The following is a 24,792-nucleotide window of genomic DNA, read 5'->3' on the forward strand; positions in this document are numbered from 1 at the left end:
AGGAAAGGACCGCCTGGGAAAGGAGCGCCCTGAGTCAAACCCCGTCAGAGCCCAGTGGACGGCCTCACCAGACGGGAAGCCCCCTCACCCGCAAGCCTTGCGGGGGGGCGCGCGCCCACCGGGCCGTCGGGCCCTGCGTCGCGGCCAGGCGTCTCCAGGTGGACGGGTCGCCGCGACCAAAGGGGCCTCTGCCTCCCTGTCCCCACCGCCCGGGCTTCACCTCCCCTTGGCACGTGGTCCTCCCCGGCAACCCCCTGGCCCCGAACCACTTGCCTGCTCTGAAGGCTGCTTCCTCCTCTTCTCGGAGCACCTGCCCTCCTTGGACATCTGCTCTCTTGCTTGGTTCCCAGTGCAGCCTCTTAAGACCCTGTGGCCTCCTCGGCCTTCTCTCAGCCTCTGCTGAGCACACACCCTGAAGATGTGCACGCACTTCAAGGGGGATGTCTGAATCCACTCTTACATCCACGGGAAGTTAGATGGGAGATGAGAGAACCTGTGACCGTCCACTCTCGAGGCTACCATGGCCTCGGTGACTTGCACACCAGAGTGAGGTGGCTGGGGTGGGAGGGAGGAAGAGAGGGGTGAGTGAGTGAGTGTGTGTGTGTGAGAGAGAGAGAGACAGAGAGACAGAGACAGAGACAGAGACAGACAGACAGACAGAAGAGCCAAGGACAGAAACACACTGAGTGGGAGATGGAGACAGGAGGCCTCCTCACAGGCCAGTAGAGTCAAAAAGGTGAAGGAGAGATGGATGAACAGAGAGATAGACAGAAAGACATCTGCTTCCAGTGTGTGTGTGTGTGTGGGTGGGTGAGAGACAGAGAGAGATGGGTGAAGAGACAGACTCAGGGGGACCCTCAGGGAGGAAGGCGGTGGGAAGGGAGGCAGAGACACAGGAGGGACCCGGCAGAGGAGTTGCCAAGAGAAGGACCCAGGGAGAGACGCTGGATGGACTGTCTCACTCCCAGGACCTGGGTGGCCAGGCTCTGCTGGTGTGGCAAGAAGGGGTGGAGGAGCGGCCCCTGCGGGTGGGCCCTGTGTTCTGGGGAAAAGCAGGTGTCCGCCCCCCCACCCCCCATCCGCGAGTGTGAGGGGTGGGGATCGGTCAGGGTGCACAGGGATGGCCGAGGCCTGGACCAGGCTCGGCTCCGCCGGGTCGCCTGGAGTGTCCTAGCGTCCCTGAAGAGAGCCAGGCCTGTGGGCCTCGCTGCAGGCGCTGGGCGCCGGGCGCCGGAGGCCTGAAGGGACACCGGGAGCCCAGGGCTGCCCCTGCGCCCTACCCCCGCGGGCCCGGGGGTCACGGCCTGAGGCGGTCACGGACACTTTTCCTGGGCCACGCAAGAAAAGTGCGTGTGGGAAGGGGGCGCAAAAGCCTACAGCACCCGGTATTCCCAGGCGGTCTCCCATCCAAGTACTAACCAGGCCCGACCCTGCTTAGCTTCCGAGATCAGACGAGATCGCGCGCGTTCAGGGTGGTATGGCCGTAGACGGCGAAGGCTGCCCCGGAACGCCTCAAGAGCCTGCGCCGGGTTCCAGCGTTCAGCCCAGGGGCAGGGGAGGGCAGGGGAGGGCAGGGGAGCGGTGGAGGGGGCCAACACAGCGGGTGTTGGCAGGGGGCCTCCCTCGCCCCGCCCCAGCACAGCCCAGCCCAGCCCTACTCAACTCAACTCCAGGCTGGCTTTCTCGCTCCCACCTGACTCCGTCCCCGCGGCGGCGCGGGGGTCCTGGGAGACTGGCCGGCTCTCCCTCTGGGGTCCTCGGGCCCGGGTCGGGTCGGGGTGGAGTGGGCTAGGCGGGGCTGAGAGGGGCTGAGTCCCGCCTCCACCTCTGCCCCTCGGCACCTGGCTCCACCTACCGGGAGCCCCGCCCGGGGCCGGGCTTCTGCCCCTCCTCGCCAAGCCCCAAGACCCCCGACCCCCCGGCACCCGGCACCCGCACCGCCACCCCACCCCGCCCTTCGCCTGGCCCAGAAGCCCCAGAGAATCCCCAGCCGCCGCCGCCGCCGCGCGCGCTACCCTAGCCTAGCCTAGCCTAGCCTAGCCTAGCCTAGCCGGGAGCCCAGAGAGCCAGGGGCCAAGACGCGAGCAGGCACCCCCGCCCCCCGCCGGACACGACAGAGACCCTGACAGAGGCCCAGCGCCCCAGCTGGGAATGCAGTGGGACTGGGCAATGGCGAGGGGCCGGCCACACACAACACCTGCGCGGGCCTAGCGCGTGGAGCCACGCTCAGGGAGGGAGGAGCACACGCAGGGACCCACAGACAACCGGGCAGCGGGTGGCCAGCCGGCTGTGGCCCGCTGGCTCCCAGTCAGTCAGTCACCGGGCCAGGCTCAGAAGTGCGCCGCTGGGGCCCCTGCCTCGCCCTCAGTTCCCCGTCCACTCTGCAAAGCAGCGCTTGGCCCACCCGCACCCCCACCCGAACCCCCCACCCCACCCCACCACACTCGACCCCACCCCCGAGTGACTCCCTTGGGACTGAGTGCCAAGGTCGGAGGGCTCTGCGCCTTGTTTGGACGCGTCAAGGACCAGCACCTGTACAGCACCGCCCTGAGGAAGGGCACAGACCCCTCCGTCCATTTGTCCATGGGCGGTGCTCCAGGAAAGGACCGCCTGGGAAAGGAGCGCCCTGAGTCAAACCCCGTCAGAGCCCAGTGGACGGCCTCACCAGACGGGAAGCCCCCTCACCCGCAAGCCTTGCGGGGGGGCGCGCGCCCACCGGGCCGTCGGGCCCTGCGTCGCGGCCAGGCGTCTCCAGGTGGACGGGTCGCCGCGACCAAAGGGGCCTCTGCCTCCCTGTCCCCACCGCCCGGGCTTCACCTCCCCTTGGCACGTGGTCCTCCCCGGCAACCCCCTGGCCCCGAACCACTTGCCTGCTCTGAAGGCTGCTTCCTCCTCTTCTCGGAGCACCTGCCCTCCTTGGACATCTGCTCTCTTGCTTGGTTCCCAGTGCAGCCTCTTAAGACCCTGTGGCCTCCTCGGCCTTCTCTCAGCCTCTGCTGAGCACACACCCTGAAGATGTGCACGCACTTCAAGGGGGATGTCTGAATCCACTCTTACATCCACGGGAAGTTAGATGGGAGATGAGAGAACCTGTGACCGTCCACTCTCGAGGCTACCATGGCCTCGGTGACTTGCACACCAGAGTGAGGTGGCTGGGGTGGGAGGGAGGAAGAGAGGGGTGAGTGAGTGAGTGTGTGTGTGTGAGAGAGAGAGAGACAGAGAGACAGAGACAGAGACAGACAGACAGAAGAGCCAAGGACAGAAACACACTGAGTGGGAGATGGAGACAGGAGGCCTCCTCACAGGCCAGTAGAGTCAAAAAGGTGAAGGAGAGATGGATGAACAGAGAGATAGACAGAAAGACATCTGCTTCCAGTGTGTGTGTGTGTGTGGGTGGGTGAGAGACAGAGAGAGATGGGTGAAGAGACAGACTCAGGGGGACCCTCAGGGAGGAAGGCGGTGGGAAGGGAGGCAGAGACACAGGAGGGACCCGGCAGAGGAGTTGCCAAGAGAAGGACCCAGGGAGAGACGCTGGATGGACTGTCTCACTCCCAGGACCTGGGTGGCCAGGCTCTGCTGGTGTGGCAAGAAGGGGTGGAGGAGCGGCCCCTGCGGGTGGGCCCTGTGTTCTGGGGAAAAGCAGGTGTCCGCCCCCCCACCCCCCATCCGCGAGTGTGAGGGGTGGGGATCGGTCAGGGTGCACAGGGATGGCCGAGGCCTGGACCAGGCTCGGCTCCGCCGGGTCGCCTGGAGTGTCCTAGCGTCCCTGAAGAGAGCCAGGCCTGTGGGCCTCGCTGCAGGCGCTGGGCGCCGGGCGCCGGAGGCCTGAAGGGACACCGGGAGCCCAGGGCTGCCCCTGCGCCCTACCCCCGCGGGCCCGGGGGTCACGGCCTGAGGCGGTCACGGACACTTTTCCTGGGCCACGCAAGAAAAGTGCGTGTGGGAAGGGGGCGCAAAAGCCTACAGCACCCGGTATTCCCAGGCGGTCTCCCATCCAAGTACTAACCAGGCCCGACCCTGCTTAGCTTCCGAGATCAGACGAGATCGCGCGCGTTCAGGGTGGTATGGCCGTAGACGGCGAAGGCTGCCCCGGAACGCCTCAAGAGCCTGCGCCGGGTTCCAGCGTTCAGCCCAGGGGCAGGGGAGGGCAGGGGAGGGCAGGGGAGCGGTGGAGGGGGCCAACACAGCGGGTGTTGGCAGGGGGCCTCCCTCGCCCCGCCCCAGCACAGCCCAGCCCAGCCCTACTCAACTCAACTCCAGGCTGGCTTTCTCGCTCCCACCTGACTCCGTCCCCGCGGCGGCGCGGGGGTCCTGGGAGACTGGCCGGCTCTCCCTCTGGGGTCCTCGGGCCCGGGTCGGGTCGGGGTGGAGTGGGCTAGGCGGGGCTGAGAGGGGCTGAGTCCCGCCTCCACCTCTGCCCCTCGGCACCTGGCTCCACCTACCGGGAGCCCCGCCCGGGGCCGGGCTTCTGCCCCTCCTCGCCAAGCCCCAAGACCCCCGACCCCCGGCACCCGGCACCCGCACCGCCACCCCACCCCGCCCCGCCCTTCGCCTGGCCCAGAAGCCCCAGAGAATCCCCAGCCGCCGCCGCCGCCGCGCGCGCTACCCTAGCCTAGCCTAGCCTAGCCTAGCCTAGCCTAGCCTAGCCGGGAGCCCAGAGAGCCAGGGGCCAAGACGCGAGCAGGCACCCCCGCCCCCCGCCGGACACGACAGAGACCCTGACAGAGGCCCAGCGCCCCAGCTGGGAATGCAGTGGGACTGGGCAATGGCGAGGGGCCGGCCACACACAACACCTGCGCGGGCCTAGCGCGTGGAGCCACGCTCAGGGAGGGAGGAGCACACGCAGGGACCCACAGACAACCGGGCAGCGGGTGGCCAGCCGGCTGTGGCCCGCTGGCTCCCAGTCAGTCAGTCACCGGGCCAGGCTCAGAAGTGCGCCGCTGGGGCCCCTGCCTCGCCCTCAGTTCCCCGTCCACTCTGCAAAGCAGCGCTTGGCCCACCCGCACCCCCACCCGAACCCCCCACCCCACCCCACCACACTCGACCCCACCCCCGAGTGACTCCCTTGGGACTGAGTGCCAAGGTCGGAGGGCTCTGCGCCTTGTTTGGACGCGTCAAGGACCAGCACCTGTACAGCACCGCCCTGAGGAAGGGCACAGACCCCTCCGTCCATTTGTCCATGGGCGGTGCTCCAGGAAAGGACCGCCTGGGAAAGGAGCGCCCTGAGTCAAACCCCGTCAGAGCCCAGTGGACGGCCTCACCAGACGGGAAGCCCCCTCACCCGCAAGCCTTGCGGGGGGGCGCGCGCCCACCGGGCCGTCGGGCCCTGCGTCGCGGCCAGGCGTCTCCAGGTGGACGGGTCGCCGCGACCAAAGGGGCCTCTGCCTCCCTGTCCCCACCGCCCGGGCTTCACCTCCCCTTGGCACGTGGTCCTCCCCGGCAACCCCCTGGCCCCGAACCACTTGCCTGCTCTGAAGGCTGCTTCCTCCTCTTCTCGGAGCACCTGCCCTCCTTGGACATCTGCTCTCTTGCTTGGTTCCCAGTGCAGCCTCTTAAGACCCTGTGGCCTCCTCGGCCTTCTCTCAGCCTCTGCTGAGCACACACCCTGAAGATGTGCACGCACTTCAAGGGGGATGTCTGAATCCACTCTTACATCCACGGGAAGTTAGATGGGAGATGAGAGAACCTGTGACCGTCCACTCTCGAGGCTACCATGGCCTCGGTGACTTGCACACCAGAGTGAGGTGGCTGGGGTGGGAGGGAGGAAGAGAGGGGTGAGTGAGTGAGTGTGTGTGTGTGAGAGAGAGAGAGACAGAGAGACAGAGACAGAGACAGAGACAGACAGACAGACAGAAGAGCCAAGGACAGAAACACACTGAGTGGGAGATGGAGACAGGAGGCCTCCTCACAGGCCAGTAGAGTCAAAAAGGTGAAGGAGAGATGGATGAACAGAGAGATAGACAGAAAGACATCTGCTTCCAGTGTGTGTGTGTGTGTGGGTGGGTGAGAGACAGAGAGAGATGGGTGAAGAGACAGACTCAGGGGGACCCTCAGGGAGGAAGGCGGTGGGAAGGGAGGCAGAGACACAGGAGGGACCCGGCAGAGGAGTTGCCAAGAGAAGGACCCAGGGAGAGACGCTGGATGGACTGTCTCACTCCCAGGACCTGGGTGGCCAGGCTCTGCTGGTGTGGCAAGAAGGGGTGGAGGAGCGGCCCCTGCGGGTGGGCCCTGTGTTCTGGGGAAAAGCAGGTGTCCGCCCCCCCACCCCCCATCCGCGAGTGTGAGGGGTGGGGATCGGTCAGGGTGCACAGGGATGGCCGAGGCCTGGACCAGGCTCGGCTCCGCCGGGTCGCCTGGAGTGTCCTAGCGTCCCTGAAGAGAGCCAGGCCTGTGGGCCTCGCTGCAGGCGCTGGGCGCCGGGCGCCGGAGGCCTGAAGGGACACCGGGAGCCCAGGGCTGCCCCTGCGCCCTACCCCCGCGGGCCCGGGGGTCACGGCCTGAGGCGGTCACGGACACTTTTCCTGGGCCACGCAAGAAAAGTGCGTGTGGGAAGGGGGCGCAAAAGCCTACAGCACCGGGTATTCCCAGGCGGTCTCCCATCCAAGTACTAACCAGGCCCGACCCTGCTTAGCTTCCGAGATCAGACGAGATCGCGCGCGTTCAGGGTGGTATGGCCGTAGACGGCGAAGGCTGCCCCGGAACGCCTCAAGAGCCTGCGCCGGGTTCCAGCGTTCAGCCCAGGGGCAGGGGAGGGCAGGGGAGGGCAGGGGAGCGGTGGAGGGGGCCAACACAGCGGGTGTTGGCAGGGGGCCTCCCTCGCCCCGCCCCAGCACAGCCCAGCCCAGCCCTACTCAACTCAACTCCAGGCTGGCTTTCTCGCTCCCACCTGACTCCGTCCCCGCGGCGGCGCGGGGGTCCTGGGAGACTGGCCGGCTCTCCCTCTGGGGTCCTCGGGCCCGGGTCGGGTCGGGGTGGAGTGGGCTAGGCGGGGCTGAGAGGGGCTGAGTCCCGCCTCCACCTCTGCCCCTCGGCACCTGGCTCCACCTACCGGGAGCCCCGCCCGGGGCCGGGCTTCTGCCCCTCCTCGCCAAGCCCCAAGACCCCCGACCCCCCGGCACCCGGCACCCGCACCGCCACCCCACCCCGCCCTTCGCCTGGCCCAGAAGCCCCAGAGAATCCCCAGCCGCCGCCGCCGCCGCGCGCGCTACCCTAGCCTAGCCTAGCCTAGCCTAGCCTAGCCTAGCCGGGAGCCCAGAGAGCCAGGGGCCAAGACGCGAGCAGGCACCCCCGCCCCCCGCCGGACACGACAGAGACCCTGACAGAGGCCCAGCGCCCCAGCTGGGAATGCAGTGGGACTGGGCAATGGCGAGGGGCCGGCCACACACAACACCTGCGCGGGCCTAGCGCGTGGAGCCACGCTCAGGGAGGGAGGAGCACACGCAGGGACCCACAGACAACCGGGCAGCGGGTGGCCAGCCGGCTGTGGCCCGCTGGCTCCCAGTCAGTCAGTCACCGGGCCAGGCTCAGAAGTGCGCCGCTGGGGCCCCTGCCTCGCCCTCAGTTCCCCGTCCACTCTGCAAAGCAGCGCTTGGCCCACCCGCACCCCCACCCGAACCCCCCACCCCACCCCACCACACTCGACCCCACCCCCGAGTGACTCCCTTGGGACTGAGTGCCAAGGTCGGAGGGCTCTGCGCCTTGTTTGGACGCGTCAAGGACCAGCACCTGTACAGCACCGCCCTGAGGAAGGGCACAGACCCCTCCGTCCATTTGTCCATGGGCGGTGCTCCAGGAAAGGACCGCCTGGGAAAGGAGCGCCCTGAGTCAAACCCCGTCAGAGCCCAGTGGACGGCCTCACCAGACGGGAAGCCCCCTCACCCGCAAGCCTTGCGGGGGGGCGCGCGCCCACCGGGCCGTCGGGCCCTGCGTCGCGGCCAGGCGTCTCCAGGTGGACGGGTCGCCGCGACCAAAGGGGCCTCTGCCTCCCTGTCCCCACCGCCCGGGCTTCACCTCCCCTTGGCACGTGGTCCTCCCCGGCAACCCCCTGGCCCCGAACCACTTGCCTGCTCTGAAGGCTGCTTCCTCCTCTTCTCGGAGCACCTGCCCTCCTTGGACATCTGCTCTCTTGCTTGGTTCCCAGTGCAGCCTCTTAAGACCCTGTGGCCTCCTCGGCCTTCTCTCAGCCTCTGCTGAGCACACACCCTGAAGATGTGCACGCACTTCAAGGGGGATGTCTGAATCCACTCTTACATCCACGGGAAGTTAGATGGGAGATGAGAGAACCTGTGACCGTCCACTCTCGAGGCTACCATGGCCTCGGTGACTTGCACACCAGAGTGAGGTGGCTGGGGTGGGAGGGAGGAAGAGAGGGGTGAGTGAGTGAGTGTGTGTGTGTGAGAGAGAGAGAGACAGAGAGACAGAGACAGAGACAGACAGACAGAAGAGCCAAGGACAGAAACACACTGAGTGGGAGATGGAGACAGGAGGCCTCCTCACAGGCCAGTAGAGTCAAAAAGGTGAAGGAGAGATGGATGAACAGAGAGATAGACAGAAAGACATCTGCTTCCAGTGTGTGTGTGTGTGTGGGTGGGTGAGAGACAGAGAGAGATGGGTGAAGAGACAGACTCAGGGGGACCCTCAGGGAGGAAGGCGGTGGGAAGGGAGGCAGAGACACAGGAGGGACCCGGCAGAGGAGTTGCCAAGAGAAGGACCCAGGGAGAGACGCTGGATGGACTGTCTCACTCCCAGGACCTGGGTGGCCAGGCTCTGCTGGTGTGGCAAGAAGGGGTGGAGGAGCGGCCCCTGCGGGTGGGCCCTGTGTTCTGGGGAAAAGCAGGTGTCCGCCCCCCCACCCCCCATCCGCGAGTGTGAGGGGTGGGGATCGGTCAGGGTGCACAGGGATGGCCGAGGCCTGGACCAGGCTCAGCTCCGCCGGGTCGCCTGGAGTGTCCTAGCGTCCCTGAAGAGAGCCAGGCCTGTGGGCCTCGCTGCAGGCGCTGGGCGCCGGGCGCCGGAGGCCTGAAGGGACACCGGGAGCCCAGGGCTGCCCCTGCGCCCTACCCCCGCGGGCCCGGGGGTCACGGCCTGAGGCGGTCACGGACACTTTTCCTGGGCCACGCAAGAAAAGTGCGTGTGGGAAGGGGGCGCAAAAGCCTACAGCACCCGGTATTCCCAGGCGGTCTCCCATCCAAGTACTAACCAGGCCCGACCCTGCTTAGCTTCCGAGATCAGACGAGATCGGGCGCGTTCAGGGTGGTATGGCCGTAGACGGCGAAGGCTGCCCCGGAACGCCTCAAGAGCCTGCGCCGGGTTCCAGCGTTCAGCCCAGGGGCAGGGGAGGGCAGGGGAGGGCAGGGGAGCGGTGGAGGGGGCCAACACAGCGGGTGTTGGCAGGGGGCCTCCCTCGCCCCGCCCCAGCACAGCCCAGCCCAGCCCTACTCAACTCAACTCCAGGCTGGCTTTCTCGCTCCCACCTGACTCCGTCCCCGCGGCGGCGCGGGGGTCCTGGGAGACTGGCCGGCTCTCCCTCTGGGGTCCTCGGGCCCGGGTCGGGTCGGGGTGGAGTGGACTAGGCGGGGCTGAGAGGGGCTGAGTCCCGCCTCCACCTCTGCCCCTCGGCACCTGGCTCCACCTACCGGGAGCCCCGCCCGGGGCCGGGCTTCTGCCCCTCCTCGCCAAGCCCCAAGACCCCCGACCCCCCGGCACCCGGCACCCGCACCGCCACCCCACCCCGCCCTTCGCCTGGCCCAGAAGCCCCAGAGAATCCCCAGCCGCCGCCGCCGCCGTGCGCGCTACCCTAGCCTAGCCTAGCCTAGCCTAGCCTAGCCTAGCCGGGAGCCCAGAGAGCCAGGGGCCAAGACGCGAGCAGGCACCCCCGCCCCCCGCCGGACACGACAGAGACCCTGACAGAGGCCCAGCGCCCCAGCTGGGAATGCAGTGGGACTGGGCAATGGCGAGGGGCCGGCCACACACAACACCTGCGCGGGCCTAGCGCGTGGAGCCACGCTCAGGGAGGGAGGAGCACACGCAGGGACCCACAGACAACCGGGCAGCGGGTGGCCGGCCGGCTGTGGCCCGCTGGCTCCCAGTCAGTCAGTCAGTCAGTCACCGGGCCAGGCTCAGAAGTGCGCCGCTGGGGCCCCTGCCTCGCCCTCAGTTCCCCGTCCACTCTGCAAAGCAGCGCTTGGCCCACCCGCACCCCCACCCGAACCCCCCACCCCACCCCACCACACTCGACCCCACCCCCGAGTGACTCCCTTGGGACTGAGTGCCAAGGTCGGAGGGCTCTGCGCCTTGTTTGGACGCGTCAAGGACCAGCACCTGTACAGCACCGCCCTGAGGAAGGGCACAGACCCCTCCGTCCATTTGTCCATGGGCGGTGCTCCAGGAAAGGACCGCCTGGGAAAGGAGTGCCCTGAGTCAAACCCCGTCAGAGCCCAGTGGACGGCCTCACCAGACGGGAAGCCCCCTCACCCGCAAGCCTTGCGGGGGGGCGCGCGCCCACCGGGCCGTCGGGCCCTGCGTCGCGGCCAGGCGTCTCCAGGTGGACGGGTCGCCGCGACCAAAGGGGCCTCTGCCTCCCTGTCCCCACCGCCCGGGCTTCACCTCCCCTTGGCACGTGGTCCTCCCCGGCAACCCCCTGGCCCCGAACCACTTGCCTGCTCTGAAGGCTGCTTCCTCCTCTTCTCGGAGCACCTGCCCTCCTTGGACATCTGCTCTCTTGCTTGGTTCCCAGTGCAGCCTCTTAAGACCCTGTGGCCTCCTCGGCCTTCTCTCAGCCTCTGCTGAGCACACACCCTGAAGATGTGCACGCACTTCAAGGGGGATGTCTGAATCCACTCTTACATCCACGGGAAGTTAGATGGGAGATGAGAGAACCTGTGACCGTCCACTCTCGAGGCTACCATGGCCTCGGTGACTTGCACACCAGAGTGAGGTGGCTGGGGTGGGAGGGAGGAAGAGAGGGGTGAGTGAGTGAGTGTGTGTGTGTGAGAGAGAGAGAGACAGAGAGACAGAGACAGAGACAGAGACAGACAGACAGACAGAAGAGCCAAGGACAGAAACACACTGAGTGGGAGATGGAGACAGGAGGCCTCCTCACAGGCCAGTAGAGTCAAAAAGGTGAAGGAGAGATGGATGAACAGAGAGATAGACAGAAAGACATCTGCTTCCAGTGTGTGTGTGTGTGTGGGTGGGTGAGAGACAGAGAGAGATGGGTGAAGAGACAGACTCAGGGGGACCCTCAGGGAGGAAGGCGGTGGGAAGGGAGGCAGAGACACAGGAGGGACCCGGCAGAGGAGTTGCCAAGAGAAGGACCCAGGGAGAGACGCTGGATGGACTGTCTCACTCCCAGGACCTGGGTGGCCAGGCTCTGCTGGTGTGGCAAGAAGGGGTGGAGGAGCGGCCCCTGCGGGTGGGCCCTGTGTTCTGGGGAAAAGCAGGTGTCCGCCCCCCCACCCCCCATCCGCGAGTGTGAGGGGTGGGGATCGGTCAGGGTGCACAGGGATGGCCGAGGCCTGGACCAGGCTCGGCTCCGCCGGGTCGCCTGGAGTGTCCTAGCGTCCCTGAAGAGAGCCAGGCCTGTGGGCCTCGCTGCAGGCGCTGGGCGCCGGGCGCCGGAGGCCTGAAGGGACACCGGGAGCCCAGGGCTGCCCCTGCGCCCTACCCCCGCGGGCCCGGGGGTCACGGCCTGAGGCGGTCACGGACACTTTTCCTGGGCCACGCAAGAAAAGTGCGTGTGGGAAGGGGGCGCAAAAGCCTACAGCACCCGGTATTCCCAGGCGGTCTCCCATCCAAGTACTAACCAGGCCCGACCCTGCTTAGCTTCCGAGATCAGACGAGATCGGGCGCGTTCAGGGTGGTATGGCCATAGACGGCGAAGGCTGCCCCGGAACGCCTCAAGAGCCTGCGCCGGGTTCCAGCGTTCAGCCCAGGGGCAGGGGAGGGCAGGGGAGGGCAGGGGAGCGGTGGAGGGGGCCAACACAGCGGGTGTTGGCAGGGGGCCTCCCTCGCCCCGCCCCAGCACAGCCCAGCCCAGCCCTACTCAACTCAACTCCAGGCTGGCTTTCTCGCTCCCACCTGACTCCGTCCCCGCGGCGGCGCGGGGGTCCTGGGAGACTGGCCGGCTCTCCCTCTGGGGTCCTCGGGCCCGGGTCGGGTCGGGGTGGAGTGGGCTAGGCGGGGCTGAGAGGGGCTGAGTCCCGCCTCCACCTCTGCCCCTCGGCACCTGGCTCCACCTACCGGGAGCCCCGCCCGGGGCCGGGCTTCTGCCCCTCCTCGCCAAGCCCCAAGACCCCCGACCCCCGGCACCCGGCACCCGCACCGCCACCCCACCCCGCCCCGCCCTTCGCCTGGCCCAGAAGCCCCAGAGAATCCCCAGCCGCCGCCGCCGCCGCGCGCGCTACCCTAGCCTAGCCTAGCCTAGCCTAGCCTAGCCTAGCCGGGAGCCCAGAGAGCCAGGGGCCAAGACGCGAGCAGGCACCCCCGCCCCCCGCCGGACACGACAGAGACCCTGACAGAGGCCCAGCGCCCCAGCTGGGAATGCAGTGGGACTGGGCAATGGCGAGGGGCCGGCCACACACAACACCTGCGCGGGCCTAGCGCGTGGAGCCACGCTCAGGGAGGGAGGAGCACACGCAGGGACCCACAGACAACCGGGCAGCGGGTGGCCGGCCGGCTGTGGCCCGCTGGCTCCCAGTCAGTCAGTCAGTCAGTCACCGGGCCAGGCTCAGAAGTGCGCCGCTGGGGCCCCTGCCTCGCCCTCAGTTCCCCGTCCACTCTGCAAAGCAGCGCTTGGCCCACCCGCACCCCCACCCGAACCCCCCACCCCACCCCACCACACTCGACCCCACCCCCGAGTGACTCCCTTGGGACTGAGTGCCAAGGTCGGAGGGCTCTGCGCCTTGTTTGGACGCGTCAAGGACCAGCACCTGTACAGCACCGCCCTGAGGAAGGGCACAGACCCCTCCGTCCATTTGTCCATGGGCGGTGCTCCAGGAAAGGACCGCCTGGGAAAGGAGCGCCCTGAGTCAAACCCCGTCAGAGCCCAGTGGACGGCCTCACCAGACGGGAAGCCCCCTCACCCGCAAGCCTTGCGGGGGGGCGCGCGCCCACCGGGCCGTCGGGCCCTGCGTCGCGGCCAGGCGTCTCCAGGTGGACGGGTCGCCGCGACCAAAGGGGCCTCTGCCTCCCTGTCCCCACCGCCCGGGCTTCACCTCCCCTTGGCACGTGGTCCTCCCCGGCAACCCCCTGGCCCCGAACCACTTGCCTGCTCTGAAGGCTGCTTCCTCCTCTTCTCGGAGCACCTGCCCTCCTTGGACATCTGCTCTCTTGCTTGGTTCCCAGTGCAGCCTCTTAAGACCCTGTGGCCTCCTCGGCCTTCTCTCAGCCTCTGCTGAGCACACACCCTGAAGATGTGCACGCACTTCAAGGGGGATGTCTGAATCCACTCTTACATCCACGGGAAGTTAGATGGGAGATGAGAGAACCTGTGACCGTCCACTCTCGAGGCTACCATGGCCTCGGTGACTTGCACACCAGAGTGAGGTGGCTGGGGTGGGAGGGAGGAAGAGAGGGGTGAGTGAGTGAGTGTGTGTGTGTGAGAGAGAGAGAGACAGAGAGACAGAGACAGAGACAGACAGACAGAAGAGCCAAGGACAGAAACACACTGAGTGGGAGATGGAGACAGGAGGCCTCCTCACAGGCCAGTAGAGTCAAAAAGGTGAAGGAGAGATGGATGAACAGAGAGATAGACAGAAAGACATCTGCTTCCAGTGTGTGTGTGTGTGTGGGTGGGTGAGAGACAGAGAGAGATGGGTGAAGAGACAGACTCAGGGGGACCCTCAGGGAGGAAGGCGGTGGGAAGGGAGGCAGAGACACAGGAGGGACCCGGCAGAGGAGTTGCCAAGAGAAGGACCCAGGGAGAGACGCTGGATGGACTGTCTCACTCCCAGGACCTGGGTGGCCAGGCTCTGCTGGTGTGGCAAGAAGGGGTGGAGGAGCGGCCCCTGCGGGTGGGCCCTGTGTTCTGGGGAAAAGCAGGTGTCCGCCCCCCCACCCCCCATCCGCGAGTGTGAGGGGTGGGGATCGGTCAGGGTGCACAGGGATGGCCGAGGCCTGGACCAGGCTCGGCTCCGCCGGGTCGCCTGGAGTGTCCTAGCGTCCCTGAAGAGAGCCAGGCCTGTGGGCCTCGCTGCAGGCGCTGGGCGCCGGGCGCCGGAGGCCTGAAGGGACACCGGGAGCCCAGGGCTGCCCCTGCGCCCTACCCCCGCGGGCCCGGGGGTCACGGCCTGAGGCGGTCACGGACACTTTTCCTGGGCCACGCAAGAAAAGTGCGTGTGGGAAGGGGGCGCAAAAGCCTACAGCACCCGGTATTCCCAGGCGGTCTCCCATCCAAGTACTAACCAGGCCCGACCCTGCTTAGCTTCCGAGATCAGACGAGATCGGGCGCGTTCAGGGTGGTATGGCCGTAGACGGCGAAGGCTGCCCCGGAACGCCTCAAGAGCCTGCGCCGGGTTCCAGCGTTCAGCCCAGGGGCAGGGGAGGGCAGGGGAGGGCAGGGGAGCGGTGGAGGGGGCCAACACAGCGGGTGTTGGCAGGGGGCCTCCCTCGCCCCGCCCCAGCACAGCCCAGCCCAGCCCTACTCAACTCAACTCCAGGCTGGCTTTCTCGCTCCCACCTGACTCCGTCCCCGCGGCGGCGCGGGGGTCCTGGGAGACTGGCCGGCTCTCCCTCTGGGGTCCTCGGGCCCGGGTCGGGTCGGGGTGGAGTGGGCTAGGCGGGGCTGAGAGGGGCTGAGTCCCGCCTCCACCTCTGCCCCTCGGCACCTGGCTCCACCTACCGGGAGCCCCGCCCGGGGCCGGGCTTCTGCCCCTCCTCGCCAAGCCCCAAGACCCCCGACCCCCCGGCACCCGGCACCCGCACCGCCACCCCACCCCGCCCTTCGCCTGGCCCAGAAGCCCCAGAGAATCCCCAGCCGCCGCCGCCGCCGCGCGCGCTACCCTAGCCTAGCCTAGCCTAGCCTAGCCTAGCCTAGCCGGGAGCCCAGAGAGCCAGGGGCCAAGACGCGAGCAGGCACCCCCGCCCCCCGCCGGACACGACAGAGACCCTGACAGAGGCCCAGCGCCCCAGCTGGGAATGCAGTGGGACTGGGCAATGGCGAGGGGCCGGCCACACACAACACCTGCGCGGGCCTAGCGCGTGGAGCCACGCTCAGGGAGGGAGGAGCACACGCAGGGACCCACAGACAACCGGGCAGCGGGTGGCCGGCCGGCTGTGGCCCGCTGGCTCCCAGTCAGTCAGTCACCGGGCCAGGCTCAGAAGTGCGCCGCTGGGGCCCCTGCCTCGCCCTCAGTTCCCCGTCCACTCTGCAAAGCAGCGCTTGGCCCACCCGCACCCCCACCCGAACCCCCCACCCCACCCCACCACACTCGACCCCACCCCCGAGTGACTCCCTTGGGACTGAGTGCCAAGGTCGGAGGGCTCTGCGCCTTGTTTGGACGCGTCAAGGACCAGCACCTGTACAGCACCGCCCTGAGGAAGGGCACAGACCCCTCCGTCCATTTGTCCATGGGCGGTGCTCCAGGAAAGGACCGCCTGGGAAAGGAGCGCCCTGAGTCAAACCCCGTCAGAGCCCAGTGGACGGCCTCACCAGACGGGAAGCCCCCTCACCCGCAAGCCTTGCGGGGGGGCGCGCGCCCACCGGGCCGTCGGGCCCTGCGTCGCGGCCAGGCGTCTCCAGGTGGACGGGTCGCCGCGACCAAAGGGGCCTCTGCCTCCCTGTCCCCACCGCCCGGGCTTCACCTCCCCTTGGCACGTGGTCCTCCCCGGCAACCCCCTGGCCCCGAACCACTTGCCTGCTCTGAAGGCTGCTTCCTCCTCTTCTCGGAGCACCTGCCCTCCTTGGACATCTGCTCTCTTGCTTGGTTCCCAGTGCAGCCTCTTAAGACCCTGTGGCCTCCTCGGCCTTCTCTCAGCCTCTGCTGAGCACACACCCTGAAGATGTGCACGCACTTCAAGGGGGATGTCTGAATCCACTCTTACATCCACGGGAAGTTAGATGGGAGATGAGAGAACCTGTGACCGTCCACTCTCGAGGCTACCATGGCCTCGGTGACTTGCACACCAGAGTGAGGTGGCTGGGGTGGGAGGGAGGAAGAGAGGGGTGAGTGAGTGAGTGTGTGTGTGTGAGAGAGAGAGAGACAGAGAGACAGAGACAGAGACAGACAGACAGAAGAGCCAAGGACAGAAACACACTGAGTGGGAGATGGAGACAGGAGGCCTCCTCACAGGCCAGTAGAGTCAAAAAGGTGAAGGAGAGATGGATGAACAGAGAGATAGACAGAAAGACATCTGCTTCCAGTGTGTGTGTGTGTGTGGGTGGGTGAGAGACAGAGAGAGATGGGTGAAGAGACAGACTCAGGGGGACCCTCAGGGAGGAAGGCGGTGGGAAGGGAGGCAGAGACACAGGAGGGACCCGGCAGAGGAGTTGCCAAGAGAAGGACCCAGGGAGAGACGCTGGATGGACTGTCTCACTCCCAGGACCTGGGTGGCCAGGCTCTGCTGGTGTGGCAAGAAGGGGTGGAGGAGCGGCCCCTGCGGGTGGGCCCTGTGTTCTGGGGAAAAGCAGGTGTCCGCCCCCCCACCCCCCATCCGCGAGTGTGAGGGGTGGGGATCGGTCAGGGTGCACAGGGATGGCCGAGGCCTGGACCAGGCTCGGCTCCGCCGGGTCGCCTGGAGTGTCCTAGCGTCCCTGAAGAGAGCCAGGCCTGTGGGCCTCGCTGCAGGCGCTGGGCGCCGGGCGCCGGAGGCCTGAAGGGACACCGGGAGCCCAGGGCTGCCCCTGCGCCCTACCCCCGCGGGCCCGGGGGTCACGGCCTGAGGCGGTCACGGACACTTTTCCTGGGCCACGCAAGAAAAGTGCGTGTGGGAAGGGGGCGCAAAAGCCTACAGCACCCGGTATTCCCAGGCGGTCTCCCATCCAAGTACTAACCAGGCCCGACCCTGCTTAGCTTCCGAGATCAGACGAGATCGGGCGCGTTCAGGGTGGTATGGCCGTAGACGGCGAAGGCTGCCCCGGAACGCCTCAAGAGCCTGCGCCGGGTTCCAGCGTTCAGCCCAGGGGCAGGGGAGGGCAGGGGAGGGCAGGGGAGCGGTGGAGGGGGCCAACACAGCGGGTGTTGGCAGGGGGCCTCCCTCGCCCCGCCCCAGCACAGCCCAGCCCAGCCCTACTCAACTCAACTCCAGGCTGGCTTTCTCGCTCCCACCTGACTCCGTCCCCGCGGCGGCGCGGGGGTCCTGGGAGACTGGCCGGCTCTCCCTCTGGGGTCCTCGGGCCCGGGTCGGGTCGGGGTGGAGTGGGCTAGGCGGGGCTGAGAGGGGCTGAGTCCCGCCTCCACCTCTGCCCCTCGGCACCTGGCTCCACCTACCGGGAGCCCCGCCCGGGGCCGGGCTTCTGCCCCTCCTCGCCAAGCCCCAAGACCCCCGACCCCCGGCACCCGGCACCCGCACCGCCACCCCACCCCGCCCCGCCCTTCGCCTGGCCCAGAAGCCCCAGAGAATCCCCAGCCGCCGCCGCCGCCGCGCGCGCTACCCTAGCCTAGCCTAGCCTAGCCTAGCCTAGCCTAGCCTAGCCGGGAGCCCAGAGAGCCAGGGGCCAAGACGCGAGCAGGCACCCCCGCCCCCCGCCGGACACGACAGAGACCCTGACAGAGGCCCAGCGCCCCAGCTGGGAATGCAGTGGGACTGGGCAATGGCGAGGGGCCGGCCACACACAACACCTGCGCGGGCCTAGCGCGTGGAGCCACGCTCAGGGAGGGAGGAGCACACGCAGGGACCCACAGACAACCGGGCAGCGGGTGGCCAGCCGGCTGTGGCCCGCTGGCTCCCAGTCAGTCAGTCACCGGGCCAGGCTCAGAAGTGCGCCGCTGGGGCCCCTGCCTCGCCCTCAGTTCCCCGTCCACTCTGCAAAGCAGCGCTTGGCCCACCCGCACCCCCACCCGAACCCCCCACCCCACCCCACCACACTCGACCCCACCCCCGAGTGACTCCCTTGGGACTGAGTGCCAAGGTCGGAGGGCTCTGCGCCTTGTTTGGACGCGTCAAGGACCAGCACCTGTACAGCACCGCCCTGAGGAAGGGCACAGACCCCTCCGTCCATTTGTCCATGGGCGGTGCTCCAGGAAAGGACCGCCTGGGAAAGGAGCGCCCTGAGTCAAACCCCGTCAGAGCCCAGTGGACGGCCTCACCAGACGGGAAGCCCCCTCACCCGCAAGCCTTGCGGGGGGGCGCGCGCCCACCGGGCCGTCGGGCCCTGCGTCGCGGCCAGGCGTCTCCAGGTGGACGGGTCGCCGCGACCAAAGGGGCCTCTGCCTCCCTGTCCCCACCGCCCGGGCTTCACCTCCCCTTGGCACGTGGTCCTCCCCGGCAACCCCCTGGCCCCGAACCACTTGCCTGCTCTGAAGGCTGCTTCCTCCTCTTCTCGGAGCACCTGCCCTCCTTGGACATCTGCTCTCTTGCTTGGTTCCCAGTGCAGCCTCTTAAGACCCTGTGGCCTCCTCGGCCTTCTCTCAGCCTCTGCTGAGCACACACCCTGAAGATGTGCACGCACTTCAAGGGGGATGTCTGAATCCACTCTTACATCCACGGGAAGTTAGATGGGAGATGAGAGAACCTGTGACCGTCCACTCTCGAGGCTACCATGGCCTCGGTGACTTGCACACCAGAGTGAGGTGGCTGGGGTGGGAGGGAGGAAGAGAGGGGTGAGTGAGTGAGTGTGTGTGTGTGAGAGAGAGAGAGACAGAGAGACAGAGACAGAGACAGAGACAGACAGACAGACAGAAGAGCCAAGGACAGAAACACACTGAGTGGGAGATGGAGACAGGAGGCCTCCTCACAGGCCAGTAGAGTCAAAAAGGTGAAGGAGAGATGGATGAACAGAGAGATAGACAGAAAGACATCTGCTTCCAGTGTGTGTGTGTGTGTGGGTGGGTGAGAGACAGAGAGAGATGGGTGAAGAGACAGACTCAGGGGGACCCTCAGGGAGGAAGGCGGTGGGAAGGGAGGCAGAGACACAGGAGGGACCCGGCAGAGGAGTTGCCAAGAGAAGGACCCAGGGAGAGACGCTGGATGGACTGTCTCACTCCCAGGACCTGGGTGGCCAGGCTCTGCTGGTGTGGCAAGAAGGGGTGGAGGAGCGGCCCCTGCGGGTGGGCCCTGTGTTCTGGGGAAAAGCAGGTGTCCGCCCCCCCACCCCCCATCCGCGAGTGTGAGGGGTGGGGATCGGTCAGGGTGCACAGGGATGGCCGAGGCCTGGACCAGGCTCGGCTCCGCCGGGTCGCCTGGAGTGTCCTAGCGTCCCTGAAGAGAGCCAGGCCTGTGGGCCTCGCTGCAGGCGCTGGGCGCCGGGCGCCGGAGGCCTGAAGGGACACCGGGAGCCCAGGGCTGCCCCTGCGAGATCAGACGAGATCGGGCGCGTTCAGGGTGGTATGGCCGTAGACGGCGAAGGCTGCCCCGGAACGCCTCAAGAGCCTGCGCCGGGTTCCAGCGTTCAGCCCAGGGGCAGGGGAGGGCAGGGGAGGGCAGGGGAGCGGTGGAGGGGGCCAACACAGCGGGTGTTGGCAGGGGGCCTCCCTCGCCCCGCCCCAGCACAGCCCAGCCCAGCCCTACTCAACTCAACTCCAGGCTGGCTTTCTCGCTCCCACCTGACTCCGTCCCCGCGGCGGCGCGGGGGTCCTGGGAGACTGGCCGGCTCTCCCTCTGGGGTCCTCGGGCCCGGGTCGGGTCGGGGTGGAGTGGACTAGGCGGGGCTGAGAGGGGCTGAGTCCCGCCTCCACCTCTGCCCCTCGGCACCTGGCTCCACCTACCGGGAGCCCCGCCCGGGGCCGGGCTTCTGCCCCTCCTCGCCAAGCCCCAAGACCCCCGACCCCCGGCACCCGGCACCCGCACCGCCACCCCACCCCGCCCCGCCCTTCGCCTGGCCCAGAAGCCCCAGAGAATCCCCAGCCGCCGCCGCCGCCGCGCGCGCTACCCTAGCCTAGCCTAGCCTAGCCTAGCCTAGCCTAGCCTAGCCGGGAGCCCAGAGAGCCAGGGGCCAAGACGCGAGCAGGCACCCCCGCCCCCCGCCGGACACGACAGAGACCCTGACAGAGGCCCAGCGCCCCAGCTGGGAATGCAGTGGGACTGGGCAATGGCGAGGGGCCGGCCACACACAACACCTGCGCGGGCCTAGCGCGTGGAGCCACGCTCAGGGAGGGAGGAGCACACGCAGGGACCCACAGACAACCGGGCAGCGGGTGGCCAGCCGGCTGTGGCCCGCTGGCTCCCAGTCAGTCAGTCACCGGGCCAGGCTCAGAAGTGCGCCGCTGGGGCCCCTGCCTCGCCCTCAGTTCCCCGTCCACTCTGCAAAGCAGCGCTTGGCCCACCCGCACCCCCACCCGAACCCCCCACCCCACCCCACCACACTCGACCCCACCCCCGAGTGACTCCCTTGGGACTGAGTGCCAAGGTCGGAGGGCTCTGCGCCTTGTTTGGACGCGTCAAGGACCAGCACCTGTACAGCACCGCCCTGAGGAAGGGCACAGACCCCTCCGTCCATTTGTCCATGGGCGGTGCTCCAGGAAAGGACCGCCTGGGAAAGGAGCGCCCTGAGTCAAACCCCGTCAGAGCCCAGTGGACGGCCTCACCAGACGGGAAGCCCCCTCACCCGCAAGCCTTGCGGGGGGGCGCGCGCCCACCGGGCCGTCGGGCCCTGCGTCGCGGCCAGGCGTCTCCAGGTGGACGGGTCGCCGCGACCAAAGGGGCCTCTGCCTCCCTGTCCCCACCGCCCGGGCTTCACCTCCCCTTGGCACGTGGTCCTCCCCGGCAACCCCCTGGCCCCGAACCACTTGCCTGCTCTGAAGGCTGCTTCCTCCTCTTCTCGGAGCACCTGCCCTCCTTGGACATCTGCTCTCTTGCTTGGTTCCCAGTGCAGCCTCTTAAGACCCTGTGGCCTCCTCGGCCTTCTCTCAGCCTCTGCTGAGCACACACCCTGAAGATGTGCACGCACTTCAAGGGGGATGTCTGAATCCACTCTTACATCCACGGGAAGTTAGATGGGAGATGAGAGAACCTGTGACCGTCCACTCTCGAGGCTACCATGGCCTCGGTGACTTGCACACCAGAGTGAGGTGGCTGGGGTGGGAGGGAGGAAGAGAGGGGTGAGTGAGTGAGTGTGTGTGTGTGAGAGAGAGAGAGACAGAGAGACAGAGACAGAGACAGAGACAGACAGACAGACAGAAGAGCCAAGGACAGAAACACACTGAGTGGGAGATGGAGACAGGAGGCCTCCTCACAGGCCAGTAGAGTCAAAAAGGTGAAGGAGAGATGGATGAACAGAGAGATAGACAGAAAGACATCTGCTTCCAGTGTGTGTGTGTGTGTGGGTGGGTGAGAGACAGAGAGAGATGGGTGAAGAGACAGACTCAGGGGGACCCTCAGGGAGGAAGGCGGTGGGAAGGGAGGCAGAGACACAGGAGGGACCCGGCAGAGGAGTTGCCAAGAGAAGGACCCAGGGAGAGACGCTGGATGGACTGTCTCACTCCCAGGACCTGGGTGGCCAGGCTCTGCTGGTGTGGCAAGAAGGGGTGGAGGAGCGGCCCCTGCGGGTGGGCCCTGTGTTCTGGGGAAAAGCAGGTGTCCGCCCCCCCACCCCCCATCCGCGAGTGTGAGGGGTGGGGATCGGTCAGGGTGCACAGGGATGGCCGAGGCCTGGACCAGGCTCGGCTCCGCCGGGTCGCCTGGAGTGTCCTAGCGTCCCTGAAGAGAGCCAGGCCTGTGGGCCTCGCTGCAGGCGCTGGGCGCCGGGCGCCGGAGGCCTGAAGGGACACCGGGAGCCCAGGGCTGCCCCTGCGCCCTACCCCCGCGGGCCCGGGGGTCACGGCCTGAGGCGGTCACGGACACTTTTCCTGGGCCACGCAAGAAAAGTGCGTGTGGGAAGGGGGCGCAAAAGCCTACAGCACCCGGTATTCCCAGGCGGTCTCCCATCCAAGTACTAACCAGGCCCGACCCTGCTTAGCTTCCGAGATCAGACGAGATCGGGCGCGTTCAGGGTGGTATGGCCGTAGACGGCGAAGGCTGCCCCGGAACGCCTCAAGAGCCTGCGCCGGGTTCCAGCGTTCAGCCCAGGGGCAGGGGAGGGCAGGGGAGGGCAGGGGAGCGGTGGAGGGGGCCAACACAGCGGGTGTTGGCAGGGGGCCTCCCTCGCCCCGCCCCAGCACAGCCCAGCCCAGCCCTACTCAACTCAACTCCAGGCTGGCTTTCTCGCTCCCACCTGACTCCGTCCCCGCGGCGGCGCGGGGGTCCTGGGAGACTGGCCGGCTCTCCCTCTGGGGTCCTCGGGCCCGGGTCGGGTCGGGGTGGAGTGGGCTAGGCGGGGCTGAGAGGGGCTGAGTCCCGCCTCCACCTCTGCCCCTCGGCACCTGGCTCCACCTACCGGGAGCCCCGCCCGGGGCCGGGCTTCTGCCCCTCCTCGCCAAGCCCCAAGACCCCCGACCCCCGGCACCCGGCACCCGCACCGCCACCCCACCCCGCCCCGCCCTTCGCCTGGCCCAGAAGCCCCAGAGAATCCCCAGCCGCCGCCGCCGCCGCGCGCGCTACCCTAGCCTAGCCTAGCCTAGCCTAGCCTAGCCGGGAGCCCAGAGAGCCAGGGGCCAAGACGCGAGCAGGCACCCCCGCCCCCCGCCGGACACGACAGAGACCCTGACAGAGGCCCAGCGCCCCAGCTGGGAATGCAGTGGGACTGGGCAATGGCGAGGGGCCGGCCACACACAACACCTGCGCGGGCCTAGCGCGTGGAGCCACGCTCAGGGAGGGAGGAGCACACGCAGGGACCCACAGACAACCGGGCAGCGGGTGGCCGGCCGGCTGTGGCCCGCTGGCTCCCAGTCAGTCAGTCAGTCAGTCACCGGGCCAGGCTCAGAAGTGCGCCGCTGGGGCCCCTGCCTCGCCCTCAGTTCCCCGTCCACTCTGCAAAGCAGCGCTTGGCCCACCCGCACCCCCACCCGAACCCCCCACCCCACCCCACCACACTCGACCCCACCCCCGAGTGACTCCCTTGGGACTGAGTGCCAAGGTCGGAGGGCTCTGCGCCTTGTTTGGACGCGTCAAGGACCAGCACCTGTACAGCACCGCCCTGAGGAAGGGCACAGACCCCTCCGTCCATTTGTCCATGGGCGGTGCTCCAGGAAAGGACCGCCTGGGAAAGGAGCGCCCTGAGTCAAACCCCGTCAGAGCCCAGTGGACGGCCTCACCAGACGGGAAGCCCCCTCACCCGCAAGCCTTGCGGGGGGGCGCGCGCCCACCGGGCCGTCGGGCCCTGCGTCGCGGCCAGGCGTCTCCAGGTGGACGGGTCGCCGCGACCAAAGGGGCCTCTGCCTCCCTGTCCCCACCGCCCGGGCTTCACCTCCCCTTGGCACGTGGTCCTCCCCGGCAACCCCCTGGCCCCGAACCACTTGCCTGCTCTGAAGGCTGCTTCCTCCTCTTCTCGGAGCACCTGCCCTCCTTGGACATCTGCTCTCTTGCTTGGTTCCCAGTGCAGCCTCTTAAGACCCTGTGGCCTCCTCGGCCTTCTCTCAGCCTCTGCTGAGCACACACCCTGAAGATGTGCACGCACTTCAAGGGGGATGTCTGAATCCACTCTTACATCCACGGGAAGTTAGATGGGAGATGAGAGAACCTGTGACCGTCCACTCTCGAGGCTACCATGGCCTCGGTGACTTGCACACCAGAGTGAGGTGGCTGGGGTGGGAGGGAGGAAGAGAGGGGTGAGTGAGTGAGTGTGTGTGTGTGAGAGAGAGAGAGACAGAGAGACAGAGACAGAGACAGAGACAGACAGACAGACAGAAGAGCCAAGGACAGAAACACACTGAGTGGGAGATGGAGACAGGAGGCCTCCTCACAGGCCAGTAGAGTCAAAAAGGTGAAGGAGAGATGGATGAACAGAGAGATAGACAGAAAGACATCTGCTTCCAGTGTGTGTGTGTGTGTGGGTGGGTGAGAGACAGAGAGAGATGGGTGAAGAGACAGACTCAGGGGGACCCTCAGGGAGGAAGGCGGTGGGAAGGGAGGCAGAGACACAGGAGGGACCCGGCAGAGGAGTTGCCAAGAGAAGGACCCAGGGAGAGACGCTGGATGGACTGTCTCACTCCCAGGACCTGGGTGGCCAGGCTCTGCTGGTGTGGCAAGAAGGGGTGGAGGAGCGGCCCCTGCGGGTGGGCCCTGTGTTCTGGGGAAAAGCAGGTGTCCGCCCCCCCACCCCCCATCCGCGAGTGTGAGGGGTGGGGATCGGTCAGGGTGCACAGGGATGGCCGAGGCCTGGACCAGGCTCGGCTCCGCCGGGTCGCCTGGAGTGTCCTAGCGTCCCTGAAGAGAGCCAGGCCTGTGGGCCTCGCTGCAGGCGCTGGGCGCCGGGCGCCGGAGGCCTGAAGGGACACCGGGAGCCCAGGGCTGCCCCTGCGCCCTACCCCCGCGGGCCCGGGGGTCACGGCCTGAGGCGGTCACGGACACTTTTCCTGGGCCACGCAAGAAAAGTGCGTGTGGGAAGGGGGCGCAAAAGCCTACAGCACCCGGTATTCCCAGGCGGTCTCCCATCCAAGTACTAACCAGGCCCGACCCTGCTTAGCTTCCGAGATCAGACGAGATCGGGCGCGTTCAGGGTGGTATGGCCGTAGACGGCGAAGGCTGCCCCGGAACGCCTCAAGAGCCTGCGCCGGGTTCCAGCGTTCAGCCCAGGGGCAGGGGAGGGCAGGGGAGGGCAGG

General features: G+C 67.5%; 9 non-coding genes across 9 annotated transcripts; all 9 read right to left on the minus strand.

The window, feature by feature from the left end:
* Window positions 1-1,370: 1,370 nt before the first annotated feature.
* LOC139704533 (5S ribosomal RNA) lies at window positions 1,371-1,489 on the minus strand. The gene has a single exon (XR_011706415.1). It is a non-coding gene; the product is annotated as a 5S ribosomal RNA (ribosomal RNA).
* Window positions 1,490-3,957: 2,468 nt separating this feature from the next.
* LOC139704534 (5S ribosomal RNA) lies at window positions 3,958-4,076 on the minus strand. The gene has a single exon (XR_011706416.1). It is a non-coding gene; the product is annotated as a 5S ribosomal RNA (ribosomal RNA).
* A 2,487-nt stretch (window positions 4,077-6,563) lies between these two features.
* Window positions 6,564-6,682, minus strand: LOC139704532 (5S ribosomal RNA). The gene has a single exon (XR_011706414.1). It is a non-coding gene; the product is annotated as a 5S ribosomal RNA (ribosomal RNA).
* A 2,468-nt stretch (window positions 6,683-9,150) lies between these two features.
* Window positions 9,151-9,269, minus strand: LOC139704499 (5S ribosomal RNA). Its single transcript, XR_011706381.1, has one exon. It is a non-coding gene; the product is annotated as a 5S ribosomal RNA (ribosomal RNA).
* A 2,486-nt stretch (window positions 9,270-11,755) lies between these two features.
* Window positions 11,756-11,874, minus strand: LOC139704531 (5S ribosomal RNA). The gene has a single exon (XR_011706413.1). It is a non-coding gene; the product is annotated as a 5S ribosomal RNA (ribosomal RNA).
* A 2,480-nt stretch (window positions 11,875-14,354) lies between these two features.
* On the minus strand, window positions 14,355-14,473 carry LOC139704500 (5S ribosomal RNA). Its single transcript, XR_011706382.1, has one exon. It is a non-coding gene; the product is annotated as a 5S ribosomal RNA (ribosomal RNA).
* A 2,468-nt stretch (window positions 14,474-16,941) lies between these two features.
* On the minus strand, window positions 16,942-17,060 carry LOC139704501 (5S ribosomal RNA). Its single transcript, XR_011706383.1, has one exon. It is a non-coding gene; the product is annotated as a 5S ribosomal RNA (ribosomal RNA).
* Window positions 17,061-21,983: 4,923 nt separating this feature from the next.
* Window positions 21,984-22,102, minus strand: LOC139704502 (5S ribosomal RNA). The gene has a single exon (XR_011706384.1). It is a non-coding gene; the product is annotated as a 5S ribosomal RNA (ribosomal RNA).
* A 2,485-nt stretch (window positions 22,103-24,587) lies between these two features.
* Window positions 24,588-24,706, minus strand: LOC139704503 (5S ribosomal RNA). Its single transcript, XR_011706385.1, has one exon. It is a non-coding gene; the product is annotated as a 5S ribosomal RNA (ribosomal RNA).
* Between the last annotated feature and the right edge of the window lie 86 nt (window positions 24,707-24,792).

The sequence above is a fragment of the Marmota flaviventris genome, unplaced genomic scaffold, assembly GCF_047511675.1.
Source record: "Marmota flaviventris isolate mMarFla1 unplaced genomic scaffold, mMarFla1.hap1 Scaffold_961, whole genome shotgun sequence".
NCBI classification, from domain to species: domain Eukaryota; kingdom Metazoa; phylum Chordata; class Mammalia; order Rodentia; family Sciuridae; genus Marmota; species Marmota flaviventris.